This window comes from Netta rufina, assembly GCF_964035555.1.
Source record: "Netta rufina genome assembly, chromosome: 22".
In the NCBI taxonomy this organism is placed as follows: domain Eukaryota; kingdom Metazoa; phylum Chordata; class Aves; order Anseriformes; family Anatidae; genus Netta; species Netta rufina.
The window spans coordinates 6,652,148-6,674,077 of NC_140146.1; the positions used below are offsets into that span (position 1 = coordinate 6,652,148).

A 21,930-nucleotide genomic window follows, 5' to 3' on the forward strand; every position below is an offset into this window, starting at 1 on the left:
TCAATTGGCCTACAAATTGATTTTCCTGTACAAATAATGAACATTTATGGTTATTTTCCCCATAGACTGCTTTATTTTCCATGTAACAAAGACTGATTTCCTGCAGGTTTTGAGACCCCAGCATATGATCTGCAGTTGCTGTGACCCCTGGCTGATGGATGGCAAGGACCCGAAGCACAACGGGAGGCTTTGGGCTTTTTCTCCCCTTCCTCTCTAAGACCACTGCAGACCTGCCCATGGCACGCCCGAGATGAAGGCTAGAAGGAAACACCACCACCAGACCATGTTCACTATGGAAATAAATAGAAAATAAATAAATGAAGAGTCCCTCAAGTGGACGAAGCCATCTCGTTACGCGCCGCGTACTCCTCACATTTGTTGTGTTCACCACGAGGACACCACTCAGCAAGAAGAGGTCTCCTCCACTCTCCTCACTCGCAGGTAAGGCTGACTCTGCCTTGACCCCCTCTTTATTTCGGATGCTTTTGGGGCAGGGTCTGGCTGTGCTCGTGGTGTAAAACAGCGACTGTCAGACACAAAACCCCTGAACCAGGAGCCCAGGCTGAGGTCCCCAAGCAAGACTTACATCAGTGCCAATGTTGCGTTGCACAAGGTCTCCCCAGTGTCCCCGGCACTCAGTCCTGGTCGAAAACCCCAGCTGCAGCCATCAGGGCAAAGGGAGAAGAGATATTCCTCCGAGCAGGGGTGGCAGGGAGCATCAAATAACCGCTGGCACCACAGACACCGCTCTCCGGCACATCCAGCCACCTGGAACAGCAGCCCCTGCGCACCCAAACCTTTGTGGCCGTGCCGCGAGGACCTCTCATTAATCTTAATTACGTTACTGCGGAGAGGAGAGGAGGAGCAGGCAGGGAAGCAGGGCGTCTGGAAAGCTAACGGGGACTGACAGGGCTTGGCACAATCCTTGGGCAGGGACCAGCAGCCTGGCTCGGTGCTCGGCTCTCCGGAGACGCGGCGGCAGCCCCGCAGTACATTTCATTCCCACTAATGAGGAAGCGACTTTGGAGACAGAGCCTCCAGCAAGTTTTGAAGGTCACTCCCGCAGGTGTGGAAATGAATTGGACGAGAGCAGGGTCCAAACGTTAAGTTATTCTCCTTAGCCCACGACGGATTATTTGTGTGCGCGGGGGGTTAATAGCCTCAGGGCTGCGGTGTGTGCGGATGCTTAATTTAATGCATCTCGATGGCGGAGGCTGCCAGGGACAAAGGCCTCTCAGCCCCAGCACTGCGGAGAAGGAGAAGCAAAGGCAGGGAGGTTTCTTGTGCAAATCTGAGGGTGGACACCGAGGAGCAAGTCAATTACCCAGAGAAAGCCCCGGCTGCCTCCTGTTCCCCAGCCTCGGCCCTCCAGGGGTGGATTTGGCCCATGGAGGCCGACTTCAAATCCAATAAAAAATTAACTGATTTTGCACAACTACGAGACGTGCCTCCTCGGAGTCTGGATACGTGCTCTTCAGCTGCGGCACGGAGTGGAGTGGATGACAGAGCCAGAGAGCAGCAGGCATGAGGCAAAAAGCCTGCCAAATTCCTGCGTGGCTGCTGCCACCCCAGGGACTCCCTGCCTCCTCCTCCTCGGCCCTGCTGAGGACTGACATGCCCTCAGTCCCCCAAAACGCAGCGTGGTCGGGAGCAGCAGGAGGAGGCTTGTCACCACCCAGGGCGACACGCAGATTAACACAAGCTCGCCGAGGCAAAGAGGCATCTCCTACAAGCCACCCTGGTGCTGCTGCTGCCTCGTATGAAAAATGGGGTGCCAGACAGCTCCGCGGTGGGGCTGGTGACGACAAAAAGGAGCCGAGCAGCAGCTCCACCACGAGCAGTTCCTGGAAGCACGACGCGGATCCCGTCCTTCCCACTCACCAGCCAAGGTGTGCAAACATTGAAGTCCAGCCCTATCGTGTCGGTAACAGCACTGCAGCCTGCCAGGCCTTTCATTTCTAGGCCAGCAGCTTTTGCAAAAAGGGCACAAAGTTCTCGCTTTGTGTCCCTGGAAGTACTTTTATACCCTTTTACAAACAAGTGAGACCAGGGAGAGGGGGGCAACTTGCTCGCTGTCGCACGGCAGACTGGTGGAAGATGCAAGAGTGGGACAGAAAGGTCCTGTCCCCGTGGCTGCTGCTCCAACCACTCATACCCCGGTGTGCCCCTGAGAAAGAAACCTAGCTGGGAATTACCTGCAGTCGCCACAATTCCCTCCTAGGTGGGCTCTGCAAGCACTGGGGCAAGGCTCAGCATCCACCGGGATCGCTCAGCACCAGCACTACGGGTTCTGCTCAGACAGCGTGCACCAAAAGCCAAGGAAAAGCCAAAACTACTCCCAAAAATACGCTGCCAGGTGGCTCGGCACATCTGGAACGCCACGAGGTGATGCCGCATGATTTACAGCACGCCCGTATGTATAAATGTAACGCTGGGAGACAAATGACCAACAAACACAGTGGCTCTGCGATGTGTGCTGAATGGAAGTGGGGAGCGCGAGGAGGTTGTGTGTTATTAGGGAGTGTTGGGAGTTGTATGTTTTGAAGATAAACACAAAGAGAATATAAAAAACCCCAAACCCAAGAGAGGTAAATAATTCATCAAAAGAATAAAACCAAGAAGCTCAAAGGGAAAAAAAAAAAATAATACCAAAGGGAAGAGTTTTCTGAGCAGGGGAAAAAAAACTTCATTTCCCATGGGAGCGAAAACCAGAACCCAAATTAAAGGAACGAAATCCAGGGGGAGGAGGGTGTGTTTGTTTTTAAAGGTGAAACATTTTGTCCAGGTGCCCGTTATCTCCCTTCTTAGGCATTTAAGCATTTCCCCGAGGTGGGAACTCCACGGTGGCCACGTGGAGAACCAAACCCTGCCCACGCAGCCCGCATTTACCAGCCCCACGTCCCCTCGTGTCTTTCACCAGCCCCTCAAGCAGCCCGGGGCACGCCGAGCAGCACCACCATAACTCGCCCAGCACCGCCTGGAAGCCTGGAGGGTTTTCTTCACGTTAAACACAAATCCTGCTCCACAAAACGCTCTCTACTTGGCAGGTTGCTGATGGCGACTTGGGACAACTGGCATCTGCTTCTCCAGCACGCGGCACAGCCGCAGCAATGTAAAATTTTTGCTTTTTACGGGCACGCTCGGCTTCCCCTTGCAGGAGGGCAGCACCGCAGGCTGGGGCTCCTTCCCACCACCTGCGTGGTGCGGAGCCGTGCCTGGAAAGTACCTGGATGGGGTGCTCACACGCAGCCTTCCCGAGGAGGGGAAATGTGGGACTCAATAGGTGGCACTCTTCCTTCTTGAATAAGTGTACTCGGGTGCACTTTGCCGTCAGAGGTGCTGGAGAGCAAATTTAAGGTCCCAACTTCTTCTTATTCGCTTGGCGCTTTTCTGGGCCTGTTCAAATCAAAATCCCAGCCAAATCGGAGCTTTACCAATTACACTCTGCCAATCCTAATTCCCCCCCCGCCGCTCCAAGAAGACGCAGACTTCTCTGCGGTCGCATGATCCTCTTGTGTGCCGTTAAGCAGCTCGGTTTTACCCGGCCAGCCTCTGCCTTTGAGAAAAGGAAGTCCCTGAAAGCGAAAGTGAAATCCCACCCTAAGCACGTTTCCATCACGTCTTCCTCCTGCAGAAAGCGCCGGCCCCAATTAGCAGCTTTGGGCTTTCCTGCAGACACCCAGGGCCGGTTTCGGGTGTGCACGCCTCCTCGGAAGGGCGCCAGGACGGCTGCCATGGAGAAAAAACCTGTCTGAGGACTCCCTGTCTGCAGCTCGAGCCTATCCGCGGGAGTTTCTCCTCTCATTAGCCAAATTCAGACAAAAAAAAAAAAAAAAAAAGCCGTGATGTTTTGTGCCCCAGAGCGACGGAGGCCTCATTTTCTAACCCTCTTTAGGGGCCCTCCGTAGGGAATTAGTCATGGCCGTGAGTAATACCTAGGGCTTGACAAAGCCAGGGAGGATGAGGAGACACTTGACAGGTTAACAGGAGCGAGGAGCAGCTGCTATATTTAGGTGCCATTAGCACGCACATGTCTTCACACATTTCTGCAGGCACACCTGTGCGCCCGCGTGGCCAGAAGGCACGGAGGGGGAGCAGCCCAAAGCCAGCAATTCCCTGCCCTTCCCAGGGAGGGGGTAGGAAACCAAGGGTCCCTCGTCCCCGTCTCACAGCACTCATCCTGCTCAGAGCCCCGGAGCTCAGACCTGGCTTTTGCCCTCCACCACCACCACCTCCAGAGGCAGGCAGGGTAATGCCATCCCCGTCTGGAGACCACCACAGACAGAGATTTAGCCCAAATCTCACTCTGGGTCCTCTGCTCAGGTGGATCTTGCCCCAGAGTCACCTACATGGTGCAAAAAAAAACCTGGGAGGTTCAGCCACTGCTTGTCAGCTGCTTCTGATTTGCTGAACCTTACAAAATTTTTGGTGAAAGAGTCTGGACCCTTGCAGACTGACCTGAAGCCTGCTGCTAACACAGGCTTGCTTTCCCTTTTTACATCCCACCAGCTCTTGGAGCCCGTGCAGCAGCCGTCTCCCCTGCGCCCTGCGAGGTCCCTGGGCTTAAAAAAAAATAAATAAATAAATAAATAAAAGAGAAGCAAAGCAAGCAGCAGCCGCCACCCCCAGCTGCCTGGCTGCCTTGCCTGGGGGCCTTTCGTTTCCCCACGGCAGCCCCAGGCCGCAGCCAGCCCCAGCTGAGTCACCTCGCCTGTCTGGGTCTCTCCCAGGGTAGTGCGTGGGGGTGGAAGGGTTGGGGCTCACGGCAGGAATTTCCACCGCCCCCCTTTTCCTCACCCCACCCTGCGAGGAGCAGCCACGGAGGAGAGGCAGAAGGTGCAAGCAGCAGAGCTGGGCGAGGGGAGGGAGAGCGAAAAGGGGGCAGAGATGGAAGAGGAGGGGAGCAGGGATGCGGGGCTGCTGGCACGGGGATCCCTGCTGCAAAGCTCAGCCACCAAGCCTGGGAACCCCACGTGCAGGAGGGGAGCGCTGTCTCTTCCAGATGGGTATGAACATTTCCTCTGGATTTCCTTTGCTCCAGCTCAAAACAAAAGCAGAATGCAAATACCGAGGTCCAGCACAGCGTCGCTTCAACTCTAGGATGCAGTCTTTGCACAGGGAAAAAAAAAAAAAAAAAAAAAAACCAACCAAAAAACACACAAAACACCACCACAAACCCAAACGCTGATGGATACAAGGAGAAACCCAAAATAAGGGCTAATCAAGTGAGCAAAACCTTGCACCCGTTGGTTCTGGAGACACAAAATCAGTTCTGACAGGCAGCTCTCGAGCTCTGAATGCTCTATTAAAATAAACAGGGATCAGATGGACAAATCCCTGCAGACATTTCCAAAGGCTCAGGCGAATCTCCCTCTATCTCCCTCTGTGCTGTAATCAGGCAGGTGATCCATCCCTAAACAACAACAAGAGGAGGAGAGGAAAGCAATACCCAACACCAGGCACTCCCACGGGCAGAAGGCTGGGTCGATTTAGCCACTGGGGTCCAGAAAAATCCCCTCTGGAATCACATTTGAAGTGGGAGGGTAAAAGACAGACAAGGCACGGTGTGTATATATATATATACATATTGGGGAAAAAAACAAAACACAAACCACCACTTAAATGAATAATAACTGTGGATGCTTTTGCAAAGACTGCAAAGTTTGCTATTTAGGGGGAAGGAATTTCTGGCTCCCTGGGAGGCCGCTCATTGTTCGCCGGTTCCTGCGGCTCCTGCAATGTTATTTACCGAGCCCAGGAGGTCAGCTGGAAGAGGGATAAGGGGAAGGAGATTAGAGGAGCTCCACCTCCCCTGGAGGGGGGATACCACACAAGGGCGCCTTATTTTCCAGCAGACCTGTTGTGCTGGCACCGCTCTCGCTGCCTTCCTGACCTTGGAGCAACCAGGCAAGCAGTGAATATGTTTTTTAAATCAGGAGCATGCAGCACGAGCTCCTGAGCAATTGCCTCTCACCTGCTATTTCCTCCTCCGAGCCACCCTCTACTTACTTTTAATTCCTGTCTTTCCTCACCTGCTGATCTGTCGGAGCACACCTCGCTTTTTTTTTCCTGAAAATAAAGTTCTCTGCTATCTTATCTGCCAGGAAGCAAAGCGCAAGTCCCAAGAGTTGCTCTGTCTGCTCCTGCGGGCTGCTGGCCTTTCGCTGGCAGGGAAATGGTGCACAGGAGGCAGGGGAAGAGCGAGGAGACAGCAGGTAGCTCTGCTCTTTGTAACACACCCTTGGAGTCTCCAGGACCTAAGCTCGGAGTCCTCTGGCCCTTCTCCAGCTGAACTCGTCAAGCCAAGCGCAGAATGCCCCCATCTAATCCTGGCCAAAACTCAAACACCTCATTAGCGCTCAGACGACGTCTCCCCATCCTCTGCAAAGCGTACTCCATCTCTCTGGCCCATTATTAGCTCATCTCCTGGTAGAAACCTTCCGTGGTGCCAGACATGGTTTTTTTTCAGCCCTTTTTACACGGGTCCACGTGATCCTTGTCACTGCGGGTACCCCCAGCCCAACACGAGAGCACCGAGGCACCCCAATCGCTGTACCCCCAAGTGCTGGGCTGTGGCAGCAGCTACGAGTCCCCAAGCACAACTCCACCGTGCTCAGGGCTGGAGAAACAGAACAAAGGAACGCTCCTGAGCCCCAGGATCGCTGCTGTTTAAAGACAACACTTGGAAAACCGTGTGACAGCCTCTCAGCCTTGCATTCACCAGGCATTTTCCCTTCTCGCTAATTTTATTACAAAGGCACGGCAGATATTTCAGAGAGCGAAACCATTTTCATCTGATGCACATGGGCAACTGCTTTGTTATTTCCTTCTGGATTTTAGTCAGCGTTTTCTGGTGCCACCAAGATACATATGCATTTTTTTAAACTAATTACTCAGAACAGCCGTGTCACCTCCTGCAACAGCAAGGGGCTACGCTTGACCTTTAGTCTACAGGAAGGGAGCTCGCCCTGCACCTCTGCAGCCTATTAAGAGGTAATTCAGCAGTGCCAAGGGAAAGAGAGTCCTCTCAAAGACGTTTCAGGCTGCTCTGGTCAAGGGTGCTTCATCCAAACTGGGTAAAGGCTCTCCCTGTGCTTGCTGACTCCCAGCTACGAGAACTTGCCTTTCATTAACTTCTTCCTTTCTCAGAAATTTTGCATATGCAAAGCGTTGAGAAGGGCTGCGAATTCCTGTGGGGTACGTGGGCAAGAGGAGCCCGAAATAATCATCAATATCATGGCGTTTGTGTAATTCTGCTGAAATCTGTGATCTGGGGGCTAGGCAGGAGAAACGAGGAGGCAGCACAGGCTCTGCCCCAGCCAGCCCAGCCCTGAGAGCCCCCAGCAGCCCCTCAGCCCGTTTCTTGGCAGTTTTTTTTGTTAAAGAAAGGCTGAAACTGGGGAAAATTGAGACAGCGAATGCAAAACCACTTCCAAACCTTGCGGGCATCCCAGTGGGAGCTGAGGCAGCAGGAACTGCCCCTCCTGCCTGGGGTGGCTCTGTCGGGCTCCCTGCACGAGGTGCTGAAACAGCAGCTCGCAAAGAGCCCCGACTGTAAGCCAAGCTGTGGGCCATGCGGGTTTCTGAGCATCCCCCCTGTTCCCTCCGGGTCGAGATGTTTTGCTGTGGCTGTGTGAGCCCTGTTTCCCTTCCTCCTTCTGCCCAAACCTCGGTGCAATCCCTGCCCTCGCTAACCCACGCAGGCTTCCCTCGGAGGCATCCTACACGGCTTCAGCGGAGGCTCCTGAGGTTTTTTTCCTAGCCCATTTTCCACCTGGAGTGCCTGGTAGGTTTAATTAATTGCATGGCAGTTACGAGCCCATGACAGGTGTTGTATAAATCTAAAATAATTAAATAAAGCAAGCATAAGCTAAATGACGTTTGCGTGTGTGCCATCCATGTTTAAATACTCAAATCGTGAGCGTGATATTAATAAGATATATCAAAGTTCACATTGATATAAACCAGATTTATCGTGCTATCCCTGGTCTAGCCAGGCCTTACAGCACCACAGAGGTGGCAAAAGCAATAAAAAACTAATCTGTTTGTAGGCAAGCGGCCACACTCCTGCTTGATGGGCTCACACAGACAGCCACGCAAAAAAAAAAAAAAAAATATATGAAAAGCTATCTTTATTTCCTCATTTTTGGGGCTCTGTAACCAGCAGCTAGTGCTGTGACAGCTCCTGCCCTCCGCATAGCCCCGGCGCCGTGACACCCTGCCTCTCGGTGCTTTGCATGCCGATGACTAAAGTCTTCCGGGGCAGACTTGGCCCTGGCACAGCACTCTCCAACCCATTTCCCACACGCTCACTTAGAAACCTTTTAAGCCTTCGCCCAGCCCCCAGCTGCTCTGCTTTGTGCCACCGAAAACCTGCTGGGAGCTACCGCCAAGGAGCTGCATACAGCAGAGTGCTGTCCTGTGCCACCGCACAACGCGTCTCTTGCGCTCTGTTCCGAGTTGAATCCCACAGATGCACTTTCACCCCGAAAAGGTTGCCCCAAATACACAAAGTTTCAGCCCAAGGAGGGATGAAGACAGCAGTGAAGGAAGAGAAAATGAAGCCACTTCCACCTACCGCGGCATCCCCAGCCAGGGGTAGCACTGCGTGTTAGCGTGGCTTGGTCGTGATGCAGGTCCCTTGGACCAGGCTGTCGAACCACCCCAAAATGCTGCAGGGCCTCCCTTTTTGGTCAGCTTTGGAAAGCCTGCATCCCCAGGAACAACGCCTTCTGGTCAGGGCAGCAGAGGAGGCATTTGGGGGCTGACACACGCAAGGTCTGAGGCTGAGCAGAGCATCCACCAAAAGGGAATGGGAGCTGAGGGGCTGAGCTCCGTTTCCAGCTCTGCTCCTGGGTGATCAGAAGGGGCCATTTCCTCTCCTCGTGCCCCACTTCTCCCTCATCTTTTCCATTTTTAAAACAGGCTTTTTTCATATTTTCTTATCGAGGAAAACCAGTGGAACATCCCATATTGATGCTTCCCGAAAATAACAACGCACAGCCTGGCTAACGCTGTGTTACAAGAATGGCCCAAAAAAAAAAACCCAAGAAGCACACACACTGATGCCAGCGTGCTTCGGGGCTCTCCGGAGCAGGCTGAGTGAAGCCATACATCCTTCCCAGCTCTAATTACCAGGATTCTCTGATCAAGGTAGAATTATTTGCTGATCAAGGGCGTTATTGATCCTAAGCCGCTGGCCTACTGGGATCAGCCTGAATGACACCGCAGCCCCCGGCAGATGAAATACTGCCAGAACATTCCCAGGAAGCTTTAAGGAAAGATTCTCCTCCTCTCGCTGCCTCGGCATATGTCGAGTTTCACAGCTCGCAGGGTATCAAGATGCTTCGTGCCAGCCCGGGCTAACAGCACAGCATCTCCGCGAGCCAGAGCTGGATGAACACGAGCCTGGAGCAGAGGGAGGTGCCCGGCGAGGTGTCTCCCACTGGGTGCTCCCGGGAGCAGAGGAGTTTTGTGCTGTGGGTGCATCACTTCGCCACCTCTTCTCTTGCACACACAGCCCCACGCTGAGACCCTTCCAAGAGCATTTACAGCAAACACCGAGGGAAGGCAGATCTGCTTGTTTAAAGAGGAGAGAGCTCTGACAAAACGCACCGTGAGCGCTCCTTTGGATAACTCAAACACTGCCTTGCTTCATAAGCTGGCAACTGAGCGGGAAGGCTTGACTGGAAGACCGGGAGAAAACAGAAGCAGCCAGACGAGGAGCGTGAGCTACAGCAGCATCCAGGTGGGGGAGAACGGCTTGGCTTTCATCAGAAAGCCACAGAGGTCGGGTTTTTGAAGCCCGGCACATCTATTCATTACCCGAACCCGCAGGCTGTAAACACTCAGCCTGGCAAGCGGCGCTGAGCCGAGGAAGAGAAAGCATCCTGCCCTCCTAGTGCTCCACCAGCTGAGCCACGTGCCAGGCTGCCGATGAAACCAGCACCGACCAAAGCAAAGGCAGCAGAAATCCCACCGGAGGCATAAACCAAAAGCTAAGGAGTACCAGACGTTAAGACAGTTGGACATCCCGTCGGCGTAACGCGCAGAGAAGGGCCCTTTGTAATGGGGCAGGCTTCTGCTTCCTCGCCCATTATAAAGATCCTAATCTGGAATAATTGCACTTGCGATTTTAGTAACTCCTTCTTTCGCTGGAGAATTCCAAACTGGTTTGTAAACACTGGTTTATTAAGCCGAGGAGGTAAGCGTGGTTTCAGCCTGTAACTGGATGGGAATGGCAGAACTGTCAGGAATGCTGAAAAAAAATCAGGATGTTCAATAAATATTTCATCTCTGCACTGGGAGAAAAAGCTAGCTCTAACTTGGTAGGAAAATTAAATGCTTTTCATTCCAGCAATAAATTAGGAGGCTTCCAAACTGAAACTTCTGAAGTTATAGAGTTTTAAATCAGCAGACTTGGATCACTTGCACTCGGAGAGTTTCAGGACTTAGCCAGGGAAGTTCTTTATATACTTGACTTTGATCTTTAATGAGTCTCAGAACAATGAGGAAATCCAAGGTAAACGGGAAAACGTAGCACTGGGCCTGTGTTTTAAAAAGCACAAACAGGATAATCCAAGTAATTTTATAACCCCCAGGAGAAATAATGAAATAAAGGAAACTGGACAAGCGATAATAAATTAAAGGAAGGTGACATAATTTATGCAAATTAAAGTTTGTTCGTGGAAAAGATCCCGTATCTTTTCTGCTGAGACAATTGTGCTGGTGTCATGTGCTTAGTTCCTGCAAATTTCTTGCTCTTACACCACGCAACTTTTTGAATGAGAAATGAGAGCACTACCAGCCAACACAGCACAAGTTCACTGGATTAAAAGATGATAAAAAGATCTCAGAATATAACCACGTAACCATCTCTCTAATATTTTTATCAATAACCAGTTGAACAACTCAAAGTCTGGAGTCACCTCCTTGCATGGAGAGCCTGAAGAGCCTCGCTGCATTTAACTCACCAAGGAGAAGGTTGAGAGGTGGCTTCTTGATGGGCACTGAAAGAGCTCTGAAGAATGAAATACAAAGCTGTAAGGAGACCAGGTGGCAGGAATGTGACACGGAACAAACCCAAACTACCGATATCATCAATGTTTCCTACATAGCACAAGTAGCTACCCACTGAAACTATTTATTAGGATCAATACACAACAGGACCTGTAATCACAACTGCACGCTTTCCTTCAAAAGAAAGCTGCAAAGACAAGCCACCATAAACAGGAACCGGTTTGGGGAAGTCCTATTTCTTATTATAGTACCAGACCTTAGACTTGATGGTAACGGTGGTCTCCTGGCCTTTTAACCCAGAAATCTGAAGATTTGATTTCCATAAGCTCACCCCAGCCTGCTCATGGGGAAGCTGAATCACGGAACGTGCCCACATTTCCAAGGGCCATGCGAAGGCACCGAACACCGCTGATGTGAACGGGAATAAAAGATATTTAGGCCTTGAGAAACGTGTGTTTCTTGGTAAACGAAGTCCAGCAAGCCAGATAAAAAGCTGCTTTTGGAAACAAAGGCTGGAGAAAGCACGGAGGGTTATCCCCAGCAGACACCTGATGGCCAGACCCACTGCTCCCCTCCGCCAGAGCCAGCGCTCGTAGGACGCCCGTCCAGCAGTGCAGGCTGTGGGTTTCATTCTGCCAGTACAGAGCAGGTTTTCTTCATCAAATACCCAGCCTGAGTAGCTTTGTTTTGGCTTTCCATGCCAGTCTGTCCATGGGAACACGCAGCAGGATCGCTGCCAACTGCCATCTCAAAATCTGATGTCTATTCTTTTGGGATTCAGCCGTAATAAATAGCAACCAGCCAAAGCAAAGGCTTTCTCTCCAAATGCCCCACACTCTGCATGGTTACCAGGCGTCTCCCCTGCGCCAACCCACAGAAGAGCCTCGAACACCCAACTTCATTATGTTCTTTGGTGTCAGCTAGCTCCAGCCAGACAGAGAAGGAGCCTTCACATGACTTGGTATTGAAGAAAAAGTATCATGCACAGAGATGGCATTAAAAAATAAGAGGAAAAGTACGGTTCCAACAAATTAAGGGCAGCTTCTCCAGGGTACAATTTAAAACATGCGAGCTGGACTGCAATCCTCACCACAAGGAATTCTGCACCGTGTGTGTTTCCAATTGATTTTCCTTTGTCAGCTCGGAGAGACCTCCCCAGGTGAAGGCTGGTCTCCAAACATGGGAAATCACTGAAGCAACCGATACCTAGACTTTATTATGTATTGAACACACATGTGCTCTTTACACTGAGCTGCTATTACAGTTACCAAGCCAGATTCTTCCCAGGAAGAATCCCTGTTCCCCCAAAGCTGTTTGGGGGTCCCGTGGAGCAGACCTCTAGGCAACAGGGCACGATTATCCCAGGTGAAGCTGCCACCTGAAGAAAACAAGCACCTGGCTCATTTCCTCTCCTGCTGTGTTTCCTATTCTTCCAGGGGGATGTACGAGTGGTTCCAGCAGTACTCTGCCCCAGATGGATGCAGCAACAGCTCCTCTGCCTCGCACACTGGGGCTGGACAGGTGGGAAACCTGATCACAAGCAGGAATCATCTTCTGTCACGGGGTAAAGACCCAAATCCCAGATTTTTCTGGATTTCTGAGGAATCCTGAATTTCCTTTGAATCCTGAATAAAGGCAGGGGTGGCAATTCAGCCTGCCTGTATCCTTGTGTATCCTTAGTTCTAGACCTTGACGTGACAGGAGTCCCACCAAAACAATGAGATTACTCTCCATAAGTTAGCTTCTCAGCACTGCTAGAGGAAAAGCACAGCAACTTGTAGAGTATATAATTTCAAATATCCTCTTAAGATACTTTTTAAAAATTCTATAATGTTTTAAAATCAATAGCAGAGACGTCAATGAAACTAAATCCTCCCGAAGCAAGGAAGATCTTTGCCCTCTGCACCCGTAAGGGGACAGCAGTGCTTATCAGCCTCACTGATTTACTTTTATTGAACTTATTTCTGAGAAATACATCACAGCAGCGTAAGGTGAGACTTCAGAAAACCAGATCCACGGTGCTGATGCAAACAAGTGCAGATAGATTTAGATAGATTTACAGCCCTGAATTACCAGCTCAAGAATTTCAAGCCAAAAATGTTTTAAGGAATTGCACTGTTAATTTTTTTCTTTAAACGGACCTAGTTTACTACATTTTTGTTCAGAATGAAAAGCATCCTCACAGGGAGTCGGCAGGCTGCCCTTCTCATTGTGGGTATGCTCCTTCTTGATGGCTTTGAGACCTTGTTCTGTCCCCTCTGTCTGCAAAAACCTCAGCAGAGCTGCACCCAAAGGACAGCAACCCCTCTGCAAAAATAAATAAATTAGCCCTCGGCTCAGAAAGAGCCAATTTAGCTTGATAAGAAACAAAACTGCTTGAGGGACAGAAGGCACCAAATTTTCCGTGCTCTGCTGGGCATCCTCTGATGCAGGCTAAGTTTTGATGCAAGACATGCCAGCCTGAAGATGAAAAACAAGTCAACAGAGTCAAACTGATGTAAATCTAGACTGCTTGTGATCAAAGTCCAATCCTGCATTCACACGGCCATCCTTATTTTACCCAGATCTACTTTCGATCAAAATAGGGTGTTATCAACTCGACTGCAGCTGAGCGAGGCACGTGCCAAGCACAGATGAGGTCCCAGCAGTTTTAGGCACTGAACACACAAGGAACAAAAAACTACGCTGCCGTTCACAACACACAGCTTTTTTTTTTTCTTAAAAAAAAAAAAGGACCCTAAAACACAGTTATAGTTAAGACTACCAGTGTACAATTTTAAGCAACTCCTGTACGCCGTAGTTCATTGAACCATCACTGAAGAATCGTGTAGTGCTTTCCTTTCTAAGTGTACTTTATGGTTAAGTGGGTGAATCACAAGGGGGAAATAAACGAGGAATTGATATCATAGTTCCCTCTGGGAGAGAGAAAAAAAAAAAAAAAAAAAAAGAAAAAAAGGTTTGTTTGTGTGGTTAGCCCCACACCACAGAAAAAGAGATCTTCAGAATCACAGCTGTGACAAATGGTGGGAAAAGTTATTGATCTACGAGAATTCATTTTTCCTACAAGGGCCGGTACTTTTACTTATTTAATAAAGGTCTGGCGTCAAATCACTGCGAATTTCGGGATTATCTAATTCCATCTAATCTCATTCAATCACTGATGCTCCAGCCGGTGGCAGAAAGGAATGCTTGCCCTTTCCTGTCGGCGGGGGCTATCTCCGGTTGCCCTGGCAACACGGCAAAAGCAGCTCCAGCCGAGCCGAGTACCACCTATCGCCTGCATCGCCCGATAAAAAGAAAGGATGGGGTTACGAGGGAGTTTTTTGCAATTTGATGGGCAGAGATAGGCAGAGCAGTAGCTACCGTTTGGAGAGGAATCTGCTCGTAACGCTGAATTTGCAAGGCCCCAGGGACGCGGCGATAAACACGAGCTCCGAGGGGTGAGACCCTCGGGCTGGGCAGAGTGGGCTGCTTTCTTTCAAGAGAAAAGTTTTATACGAAGAAGTGGCGGTGATTAAGAGGCCCGAGTTCACTGAAGCTGTTTAAAATCCCCGAGCTGCTTCTTGCATGATCCGAAGCGATCACACCTCCTGGCACTACGCCGGGAATCAACTGCGAGCCAACACAGGACTTTGTTGCAGTGCCATCGTCAGAAACAGTTTAGAAGCAGATGTATTTTCTGGACCAAAGGGCTGGTGAGTCTCTCCTCTATCATCAAAAGCTCTGAAGTTTTTCTGCTTCTTAATTATCTGAAGGAATATTCTCCCTTCCCAACTGAGCAGCACAATGCAAAAATCACAGGTACTGCCCATCAACTTACATCTAAAGACAGAAAATGCTGTTACTTCTCAAAATATTAACGAAACCTTATTCCAAAGTCATTTTCTCCCCATTTTTCAAGACGAAAAAACACAAGGCAGCACCACTGTGCCCACAGACAACCGAGCCACGGCGAGGCCTCTTGCTCCACGTCACTGCCCCGACACCACTTGGGCAGAGCCGAGCAGCGGCCGTGTGCTGGTACAAATACAGCAACTTTGGCCAAATATACAGGAGATCTCCACTAGCAAGAGCTGCTGCGGCAGCACAAGTGTGGATGAACAATTAGTGTACAAAATAACAGGAGCTTTCAGCTCTTCAGTCCCTCAAGGAGCGGCAGGACACTTAGCCTCCATCGCTGCCTGCTGCTCGCCCATTTATCTCACCGTTCCCTTTCCCAGCTGCAGCTCGGGGTCAAATCCTGTTCACCTCCTCTGGCAAGCACCCTGCTGGAAAAAGCCAAGCGGTTTTGGACGAGCCCCTGCTCTGATGCTGCAGCACAGCAGCCCGAGCGGCGTGCTGGAGGATGCAGGCGCAGGTGTCGGCCTCGCTGGAGGTACAGGGGATTGAAAAGTCTCCTTCACACGCTGGTTGAAGCGACCTCAACACTTTAAAACAGAGGGATTTGGCGTGCAGGAATATTTTCATCCAAAAAGTCAAAAGCGCAAATTTTGGCTTGAAGGTATTCCTGGATTTTGCAGCTCTCCATTTCACTTACAACCCTGCACCAATAAATAACTTTTGGGATGTCTTTTCATCACCCTTAACACCAATTTGGGACACAGAGCCCAATAATGAGCTTTTCACTACCAGAAGTGAGGAAGCTGAATAGCTCCAAACAGAAAGGAGCCCCGAAATGGTGAGAACGGTGTCTCTCCACCTGCTGACTCCGTGAAGATGGTGAACTTCAACCTGGAGGAGGAAGAAGGGAGCCAAGAGGGCAGAGATGCTAAACGAGAGTCAGCAGCGGTGTCTGCTGTGTGGCAAGAAGTTTTCTGGAGAAAGGAAGCAAACTGTGCATAAGAAACAGAACAAGACAACCCAGAAAGGAAGGGAAGAGAGAGAGGGAGAGAAACGAGGGGAGGAAAAAGAATTATAGACAAAACAAAGTAATTTTGCAAGCGCAAAATTCCAACCAAGCATTACTTCATTAGGAGCAGCGTGGGTCTCTTTGCCAATGTCTGGGGCCAATACGGGACTGCTTCTCTGTTCTCCTTCCCCCAGAGCTGAACCAGAACAAGCAATCTGAAAAGTTCATCAGCTCTGCAAACTTAACTAGGTTATGGTTTTACAACCCCAGGAAAAGAAAAATGAACGGAGTTTATGAGGGAGTTAATTCTGGTCTTTTAGTCACCTCTGCCATTTAGATCCCGTGTTCACGAAAGGCATTTGCCACCAGGCTCCAAATTAGCACTGATCCCTTTGAATAAGGCCAGCAGGTTTGGACATAGACCACTGCAAATTAAAACCAGGTGTCTGTGCCCTGAAGCAGCAGAGACAGCCCTAAGCAGTTTAATGACATCTCTAAATAATTTTGACAGCAAAATTACTTATCCTATCTCACCTTTACACTGCCCTTGACACACCGCTAACAAGATGCTGCTGCTTTCGCTGCTTTATATATTTATTTAGCCTGCTTTCTTCCCAGCTGCAACTTGCTTGCAGTAGATTCTCCAGGCCTGGTGGAACACAAACCCAACAGCTCGCCAGGCACGCGGTGCTGGCTGCAAAACCTCCGCTGCTTTCGTGCGTAAAACCCTGAGCCCACCGCAGGGCACAACATGGGGCGGCAGAGGTGGTGCTCTCCTTGGCTCTCCCAAGGAACCAACACCACTCCAAAAGTTGGTGGACCCATTGCTCACAGACACTAACCTGAGCTCACGGATGGAGCTTCCTCGCTCCTTCCATCACACGAGACCTCTTGCACCCAGTTTCTCCTCGTTGTTCACCAAAGAGTAAAAAATCTTCACTGCCGCCTTAGCGCCATGGCAAACCTCCCCCACTTGGACCTCTTTAAAACCCACAGGAAGATAAAATTATTTTCCTAAGCCATGGCTGCTTATACATCTTTGCTGTTCACTCACAAGACTGCAATCCAATTAATATTTTCCTTTCCAGAGGGTATTTAATAATCCCCAAAATTAAATCCTTCAGTATTGTGCTGGCACTCTTAGCCCTATTGATCTGGGTTTGTTCTGCCCCTGCGTAAAATAATAACCAGCAGTTCTCAACAACTCCCCCCTCCAAACCCCTGGCGCCGGACAGCACCAGGCAGTGGCAGCGTGCCCTGTCCCCGAGCTGAGCTGGAGGACCAGCAGGGATAACTTCCAGCCCAGAACGCCTCCAGGAGCACCTCTCACACCCGTGCCTGCTTCCAGCCGCCAGTTTTCCCTTGCACAGTGCTGAATGACCCAAAAGTGGCTAATTTGGGGGATCCTCCATGAAAGCAGCACACAAATGTGCTCCTGCTGCCTTTGGGTTTGGGAACCTGGCAAGCTGTGTGCTCAGCCTCTCACCTCTCCCAGGAAGGACGGGAGCTGAGGTCTCTCCACGCAGACACACAACGTGCCATAGCCCCAATCTCTCCCTGAAGGTGGTGCCTGATGGATTTGGGATACACTTTTCAGCTCAAATTTAAGTTAGAAGTTTTTGGTACACCACACGTGCCCTAAAAATCACCTGAGTGAAGCCCGTTTAAAAAAAAAAAAAAAAAAGCCTCCAACAAATGCTAACCTAAACTAAAATGTGCTGGATTAAAAGCAACAATCCAAATCAGCATGAAACCACAAATAAAAATCAACAGACTGTGCCAAAGACCTTGGGGGGATAAAAAGGTTTATAAGTCTGCTTTACAGAGGGGCTTTTTGCACATTCATAAGGCAGCCCCCAGAGACGCAAAGGCGAAGTTATGAACAGCCCCCTTCACATAAACCCCAAGATTCTCCAGCTCCAATCCTTGAGGCCACGGCAGCTCGGAAAGGAACCTAAATCTAATCTATTCGGTTAGAAGTAAATTTTCTGACTTAATCCTGCCTCTACAGGCAGCCAACTACATTTTCCAGCAGCAGGCGAAGCCCTCGCAGCAAGGCTCTCTGGCAGGGCTCACGCCCAGCAGGGCACGGTCCCCGTTTGGGGGCAGCCTCTGAATTTGGGTCCCGGTGCCCATGGGGTCTCGGTGGCACTGCTGGCCCTACCCCACGCAGATCTGCTCCTGGCTCCCCACCGAGCCACCGAGCAGCAGTGGCAGGAGGGCATCCCCGGGGCAGATGCAGCCAGACCCCAGGAGAAGTCAGGCAGTGCTGGAGGGAGGCGCAGAGCCCCTGCCCCTCCGAACGAGCAGGCAGCAGAGCACTCAGCAGTCTTAGGGCTAAATAACAGGGCCTCGGCTGATTGCTGTCATCTTGGTTTTAAATAAGCAGATCTTTCCTCTTCCCGCCCTTGACAAAGTCTTGGACTAACGCCTTATCTTCGGGGGCATCGAAAGAAAGCAACAACAAGCGAGCAAAGAAGCAGCAAATAAAAAGGAGCACATATAAATCAAATCAAGAGCAAAACACCACCCCAGTAACCAAACAAATTACCATCGTCATCGGCCAAGTTATGCACAATTACCATGTGTCCTGACATGCAACGAAGGAAACGGAGTGAAAAAAAAACAAAACACACATTCTGTCGTGCTTTCTGTTTGGCTTGAATGCAGCTACGGCACATTTAAAAATAAATAAGACTTTTTAGAAGCCTGCCTGCCTTCTGTAGCTGTGACCTGGACCTCAAAGCTCACCGTGGGCAGCCTTTCAGCCGCCCTTTCCATGGGAAAAGAGGATGAGGAGTAGCCAACATCCAGCCCTAGCACACCTTCGGAGGCAGCACAAGTAGCACCATGCAGCGAGGGTCACGCTGACGAGGGAAACAACCCAAGCAAAAGCCTGGTAAGAAACCCCTGCCCTGCGTTACACCGGCCACGCGATGCCAGACTTTGCAAACCCGAGACGCTTTGTTTCGGCAGGAAAAAGATTTTAGTGCTGCTCTCGACAGGAATCATCAGGCTCCCCCCCTGCGCCCAGACCACCGCCGGCGAGCACGGGTCACGTTGGGGAGGGAGCGTCCAGCACGGCCCCTGCCGGGGGTCTGGAAGCGGAGCCGTTGTGCTGGGGAGCGCTGCGAGGCGTGGAGGGGACGGGGGGAACCCTGCGGGGAACGGGTTTCACCAGAATGGCCTGGAAGGCATCCAGGGCTCCGAGCGAGACGAGCTGTGTCTGCCCAGAACTGACGTGTGCTGAGCGTGGGGGCAGGCCCCTCCTCAAAACCTCTCCTATGGACGCCTGGCATCCCGCGCCTCCAAAATAGCTGCAGGGACCCAGAGCTGCAGCGGCGTCTCCCCTCCGCATCTGGAAAAGCTCCGGGGCAAAGGCTGGGTACGGGGAAAGGAGGATGGGACGATGGGGGGCACGGCCACCCTCCAGGAGGGCACATGGGGGGGGGACACGCAGCACCCCACTCCCCTTCTCGGCAGAGCTGGGGGGAAGAACACGCCACGTTGCCCTCCCCCGAGCATCCCTGCCCTCCCCTGGGGACCCTCCTTTCTCCCCAAATCCCGAGGGTCTCCCCCTGTGCCCCCCACAACCCCTTCCACCCGAGGGCCCCCCAAGCCTCTCCGCGCAGCCTTCCTGGCCGGCAGCGGCTCCCCCTGGTCCCCGCTGATGGATGTGTGGGTGGATGGATGGACGGACAGATGGATGGATGGATGGATGGACGGACGGACAGATGGATGGATGGACGGATGGACGGATGGATGGATGGATGGATGGATGCCGGCACGGGGGCGGCTGCTGCCCGGGGGGAGAAGGCGCCAGTGCAGCCGGCGCGACGCTGCTGCTCCCCCTCCGCCTCGCAGGAAACCAGCGGTCGGTGGCGGAGCTGGCCCCGGCGCCGGCCGCTGTCTGCAGCTGCAGCAAACGAGCTGCGACGGGGCGGCGGGGGGCGACGGAGCCGGGCGCGACGGGGGCCGGGCGCCACTCTTTTCCCCAGCCACGGCGGGGGGAGCCCCCGGCAGGGCTGGCCCCAAAGGCAGGGGGGGAGCAGCGCGGCGCCAGACGGGGCTGAGGGCTCCGACCCGAGCTCGGGGGGCTTCGACCCGAGCCCTGCGGCGCTGCCTCTTCTTGCTGGCAGCGGCAGAAAGAAGGGCAGGGTGCGGAGAGCCGCCAGCAGCCAGCCAGCTCCGTGCCAAGGGGGGCTCTGCTGGGACTGACCTCGCTCTGGGAGGAGGAGGATGGAGCCAGCTCCCCATCGCCGTGTCCCTGTCTGAACGCAAGCACCCAGGGTACCCCGAACATCCCCAAAATTCCACGGTTGGGCAGTGGTACCTACATCTGGAAAGGTGGAGAGGGGTGGGCACCCCCTTCCTCGTGTCACTGTTTTGAATGTGCAGCACACGCAGCTGCTACGAGGCACTACCAAAAGCTTTCCGGTTCCAAACATGAAATTGTCACTCGGTCAGGACTACGGTCTAATTACAGCCCGGAAAATGCAGCACGCACTGAGAAACACAGCTTGGATGAAAGCTCTCACTGGGGTTTGGCCCCCCTGGGCTCATTCTGACACCAACCCCCCTGCGAGCAGCTCACACGAGTGGGTTAGCAGCAGGAGCCGAGTCCAGGGGGATTCATTTCTCCTCTCCCAAAACCACACGAAGCCTTCTTTCCCTGTCTGAACTTCTCAAATTCAGTTCTATTTTAAAAGCCACTTTTATATAGCCTTTGTTCCATGCCCAGCTGCCTCCCTTTGTAAATGCACAGCATCCCCGCGCATCTATTAAAAAATGCTGCTGCTAGAGAAGTACGAGGTGGCCTTTGGCCACCGCTCCACGCAACTGGCTACGCAGAAAATGACAAGCAGCCAGCATCACCTGGCCAGGCACTTAGCCCCAGCAGCAAGTCTGGGTCTTTGGTCTTCAGATCCCTGCTCGTTGGCCTCCAGTCCGTACAGATTAGTGATTAAAGCACACACAGAACTCAACACGGCAGCGAGTTTATCACACAGCACCCCAAACTTTGCCCCCAGACTCAGAGGAATGACAGCAGACCCTCAGAAACACCAGGTTTTGGTGGTCCATCTGCCCTGCTGGGTTTAGGATACCACGTAAGGCAGCGGAGCTGTACCTGGCAGCTCAGTGGGGCCGGGCGGCTGCTCCCCCAAGCTGACCCCACAGACAGACCCCACAGCTGTGACCGTGTCTGTCTGTAGACACACAGCACATGCACATACATACACCATGCAGAAAGCATTTCAGTTCTCAAGTCCAAGATGAGCATCGTGAAGATGCTGCGTGTGGAACAGAACATCCCTCGGATCCCATAGAAACAACACAAGAAAAAAAATGGGTAATTTCAGTGGATTAAAGGAAGCAAGTCGCAAGTGGCAGCTGTTCCCACAGTGCTACTGACAACAGTGTTCCAAGTCACGGCTGGCTTTTCAGACCACGACCTGGTTCACTTCCATGAGCCAAGAGTTTTGCCATCACCTTTTGGTATTTCTGTATTTTATGGTAATTCCTGCACACAAAGAACTGGTTTTAATGCCTTGGTTGACCACAATTTCAGTTGGTTTTTATTTACAGCACCAGCATCTTTTGGATGAAAATGCTGGTGCCATATAGAGATTTTGAAAGTTCTCAAGGTAACGGCAGAGAGGAACCCAAAAGTTGTGCTGCAAAGATCTACAAAAGCAGTGATTTATGAGACGAATGTTGTAAAAGTTGTGAATGTTTAAGATGAGCTCGTTCCTCCTTCATCTTAGCTTAAAAAAAAAAAAAATCATTAATGGTTTGTAACCCGTGGCTGTTCTGACTCTAGCACGCGGGTGCATTCGCAATGCCCTTCTGCTTTATTTATCCACTTTACACCTCTGCAAAACACACAAGAATCGAGGGGTGAGGATAAGGACGAAGCTGCTGAACGGCTGGCTGCTTGCACGGAGCCAGCTCCCGCCCAAAAGCCACACGACAATCGCGCCGCAGCCTTTAGGTTAAACACCTCTCTTCCCACCTGCGCTGTCTGCGAGCAGCGCTGGCAGCCCCAGGGACTGGCAGCTCCT

The 21,930-nt window shown here is 51.7% G+C and overlaps 1 protein-coding gene across 1 annotated transcript in view; it reads right to left on the minus strand.

The window, feature by feature from the left end:
• Positions 1-21,930, minus strand: part of SAMD11 (sterile alpha motif domain containing 11) — a gene marked incomplete at its 5' end in the record, with an annotated part of 102,037 nt that overhangs the window by 77,277 nt on the left and 2,830 nt on the right. The window lies entirely within an intron of this gene.